This window comes from Miscanthus floridulus, chromosome 15 (genome assembly GCF_019320115.1).
Source record: "Miscanthus floridulus cultivar M001 chromosome 15, ASM1932011v1, whole genome shotgun sequence".
Classification (NCBI taxonomy): domain Eukaryota; kingdom Viridiplantae; phylum Streptophyta; class Magnoliopsida; order Poales; family Poaceae; genus Miscanthus; species Miscanthus floridulus.
Genome location: NC_089594.1, coordinates 86,092,647 through 86,097,556, shown reverse-complemented (window position 1 = coordinate 86,097,556; position 4,910 = coordinate 86,092,647). Strand labels below are relative to the sequence as shown.

General features: G+C 39.0%; 1 non-coding gene across 1 annotated transcript; it reads right to left on the bottom strand.

Moving 5' to 3' along the window:
- Nucleotides 1–4,436: 4,436 nt before the first annotated feature.
- Nucleotides 4,437–4,545, bottom strand: LOC136509677 (small nucleolar RNA R71). The gene has a single exon (XR_010772428.1). It is a non-coding gene; the product is annotated as a small nucleolar RNA R71 (small nucleolar RNA).
- Nucleotides 4,546–4,910: the final 365 nt, after the last annotated feature.

The window sequence follows — 4,910 nt, the reverse complement described above, 5'->3', positions numbered from 1 at the left end:
CCGCAATCAAAGCATCTGGCACTAATGTAGGAGTAGGGCCTTGGTTAGATTGTAAATTTTTATAATCTGGATATTGTAGCACGTTTTATTTGTATTTGATAAAATTTGTCCAATCATAGGACTAACTAGACTTAAAAGATTCGTCTCGTGATTTACAACTAAACTGTGTAATTAATTATTTTTTTACCTACATTTAATGCTCTATATATGCGTCTAAAAATTGATGTGATGGAGAGAGAGTGAAAAAACTTGGAATTTGGAGGTAATCTAAACGATTGCAATTTTTTGCAATCTAGATACTGTAGCACGTTTCGTTTGTATTTGACAAACTTTATTCGATCATAGACTAACTAGGCTCTAAAGATTCGTCTCGTGATTTATAATCAAACTAGTGTAATTAGTTATTTTTTATCTACATTTAATGCTCTATATATACGTTCAAAAATTGATGTGATAAAGAAAAAAGTGAAAAAATTTAGAATTTAGAGGTAATCTAAACGAGGCCCTGGTATGTAATCGCAGCTGCTGACAGCGACATATATCCACTGCCTACACTGCTCTGCTCTTGCTTCTAGGTTCGTACCCGTGCTTGCTACGTGTTTCAATTTTCAAAATCCACGCTATCGTCCACCCAATCTTATATACGGGTTCCATTAAAAAAAAGATGGGTTTTTATCTATGAGTTATTAAAAAATTCATACTCATCTAGATGTTATTAAACCTTTTTTTTTTCGTCCAAATCATTCTATCCACTTTCGCTGATAACGATGTCAAACCGTGGTTGCCCTCAATGATTTATTTTCTCTTTTTCTTTTAATCCTTTTCTTTTCTTCCTCACTTATTTTATTCTCTCTCTTCTATCTATCCGATCTTGGTCACCATGCATGGGTCCGAACCCAGTGTGCCTCCACTGCCCGTGTGTCCAGCTGTGACAAGACGAGCGCCGCTGGCCCGCCGCCGCACTGCACACCACATCACACCGGAGAGGAGGCCGCGCGACACCCTGTCCTCCCGGCTCCCACATCATCAATCTGAACCAATCAATCCCATAAATTCATTGAAAAAATCAGCCTAATTCACGATCAATCTAAAAATCAATGCAATTATCATGGTTTTTACACATAAACATTGCATTTGGTTGTTTCTTAGAAACTTCTCACAACAGATGAACTAAATTTGCAAAGAATTAACGGTTCCCACAAACCTTGAACCTTTTCCCCTTCGTTTTTATTTTCTTTCCCCAACTCGTCTTCTGCCATTTCCCTTGTTTGCCTTCCTAACCGTAGCCTCCTAGGAGCTATACAACATGAAGTAAAAGAACCAAGATACAAACAACCTATACCTATGGAAAAATAATAAGTAGAAGCAGCAACCTAAGTGCTCCAGACAAGGATCCAAGGTGTGGGTGCTCGCTCAAGTAGGAGGAGACACATGAACAGGGATGTCAGACATTGAACCCTAATATATTGTTATAGGAAAATGTTCATATCAAAACAAAATGAGCAGAGTGGACATAGAACAGAGTCGCGAGAAAGAAAGAAAAACATTTTTTGGTTGTTTATTATTTTGTTTCGTGGGTCTCACCCAGCGCTCTCCTAGGAGAAGCCAAACAAGGGAGTGGTAGATGTCAGGAATGGTGCTTGTAAGGTACCGTTAGAAGGCCCCAAAAACACAAGCATACCTACGAGAAACGCAGAACACCAATATCAATTATGTGTCAACATCGCCGTCATGCGCAAATTTGCGCCTCCCTAGACCACCAAGAGCAGTGTCCAACTCAACCACCTGACTATGTTATCAATCGGTGGAGTTGTTGATAGATGGTCTCACATAATAGATTTAAGGTTGAGTTCCCAGCAGGATGCGTAGACAGGTTTGCTGCCACCTGCTCTCTTCCAGACAGTCACTCGGGGTGCCCATGTCAATATCAGAATATCATTGTTAGTATTAGACATGATCAAAAAATAAAGGGGCTCTTGCATTTATACCCTTGTTTTGTATCGAAATTGTGATTTTGTCCCTGTTTTTTTTAACTTTGTGAATTTGCCCCTGCGTTTTCAAAATGAAGCACCACTTTGCTCCTATTCCGTCATCCTCACCTAACAGTGTTAACTTTTATACAAATGACAACTATGCCCATATGATTTTGCCCCTAGTTTTAATGGTTGCTTGTGATTTTACCCCTGATTTGGAATAAGACATTTATATTGTATTTTAACAAAAAATGGTTATATTTTACCAAATATATTTGGCACAATTTGCAATGATTTCAAATTAATTCATCCTAAAATAAAATGAACCATGTGGTCTACATCAGGAGCCAATCAGGGTGTGGATGCTTCTAACAAATTGAACGATAATGTAGTGATTGCTACTGAAATCCACATTTCCACACAACCAGCAGGCAACAGACATCGTCACATTCATCAAACTAATCTTTATAGAAATTATCTACTACTAGTAGGCAGTAGCTAACATTCATACGAATACAAACAGGTCAGCCTAAACTACAGAGGTCGCCCCTCCGACTGCAGCTCTAGCAGGAAGCTACGCCTGGCCCAGGGCCGCTCTTCCATCACCGATAGCTCCAGCGAGGAACCGGCGCCTGCCCTGCTATGGTGGCTCTAGTAGGCATTTGATAAGATAGAAACCCTAATCATCCTCAGAGCTCCATTATATTTTAGGGCATAGCTAGTTAGGCTAGGTCTAGAGGGAGGCAAGCAGGCTTCGCTTGGATTCTCAATCATGTCAAGAGCATGGTTCGGTATAATCTTTGTACCCTTTCTCTCTTTTGTATCTCCATTACTTTTATATGCTTGCTACAATTGTTACGACAATATTAGTATTCATCTTATTTATGTTCTTCGTTATAATGTTCATCGTCTACTTTGATTTTATACCTAGTATAGTTGGATTATCATCATATTCATGCATATGTTCATATAGCGCTCAACCTAAGGATCCATGGGTGGGTGGTCGATATTGTTTAAGCGTGGTGCTTATACGTTGTTTACCTGCGGATACACCCTATATTCTGGGTCATGTGGTAGATCACGGACGTGACACTCCCGTTGAGTCCTTTTAGTCCACTCCCCGATAGGTAGCACGTAGGATCTGGTTACGAAGGGGAACAAGCTCTGTTCTTAATCTCCCTTAGTAATATCCCTTATGTGTAGATATGAAGATGATCTTAGCAATGACTATTAGGTGTAATTACACTAATCAATGTATGCTTTGACTTATAATTAAGAATGACTTAGGAATTATTCCTCTAATATTCTACCTGACCATGTTAATGCCATAGAAAGAAGTACTCTGATTGATTTATCATTATCATTGATCAATACTTATCATATATATATATATATATATATATATATATATATATATATATATATCTTATCCTATGACTTACCCCTGTTATAAGTAGAATATTGGTTATGGTTTACTTCTCCATCAATAGTATAAGTTATCAACACTTGTCTATGCTAGACCTTCCTTGTGATAAAAATATAAATAACGATACCTGGAATACTCCCGGATGAAATGCTACAATGGTATATTATCTGTGCGCTTGTAGATCCCTTTTTATTCATATATATTCTTTCTAGTCACATAAATTAATAATGAACTACTTAGTGTTATTCTAATAGTAATGCTAGGTAGTACCCACAAGTATCTATGGCATCATCACTAGGGATAACAACCTAGTAAAGTAATATCAGGAGATATAAGTTTATAATAGGTGTCTATTACAACAAGTGACAAGTTAATAAATACCAACAAACATTTCTGGCGCCGTTGCCGGGGAAGGTAGCTAGGCAAAGGAAGTATTGATAAACTTATACTTATTGATGTGATCGAAATAACCATTGACCTCTGCTCAAACAGGCTTACCCTTGTTTTGTCTACTTATGTATCTTATGTAGAGTAATGTATGACTGGTTTTGACATTTCGATAAACTACATTGATGATCCAAAAGCACTACTTAAGAGGACTAAGGCTAAACTTAAAAAAGTTTCAGCTTTAGAGTCGAAAGACAACCATATAAGGCAAAGCTTAACACCAGAATTTGAAGCCATGCCTGATAGGACTCTCCACGAATTCTCTACTCCAACCACTGCCAACATCTGGACAGTCAATGTGGGAGATAATGGATTCGAGCTGAAATCGGCTCTCATCAACATGGTGCAAGCGAGCCAATTTTGTGGAAAGGCACATCAAAATGCTAGTGCTCATCTCCAACACTTCCTAGAGATCTACAACACTTTCACCATCAAGGGAGTAACTAAGGACACCATACTACTTCACCTCTTCCCATTCTCACTCTTGGGGAAGGTGAAGCAGTAGTTCTACGCCAACAAAGATAGAAATACTACATGGGATAATGGCTCCACTGCCTTCCTAGCAAAGTTCTTTTCCATAGGCAAGACCAATGCTCTATGTGGGAGAATTTCAAGTTTTCAGCAGCAACATGATGAATCTATCCCTGAGGCATGGAAATGCTTTTAAGACTATATATCAGAGTGTCCTCATCATGGGATAGAGAATTGGCTACTCATGCAGACGTTCTACCATGGGTTGACCAATAATACCTGTGAGACCATGGATGCTGCTGCTGGAGATGCATTCTTGTCACTTACACTTCCAGCCGCGACCACTCTTGTGGGGAAGATGGCCTCCAACCAAGGCTGGAATGAAGAACATGTTCAGACCCATAAGAGAGGTGGAGGTATGCATCAACTCAAGGAGGTAGACATGCTATCTGCCAAGATGGACCTACTAATGAAGAAGCTCAAAGACCGAGCTAATGAAAAGCAAGAAGTCATGCACATTCATGATTCACGCATGATGTGTGAAGTATGTGGCAACACTAGGCATTCAAGGAACAGTTGTCCTAAAACCCAAG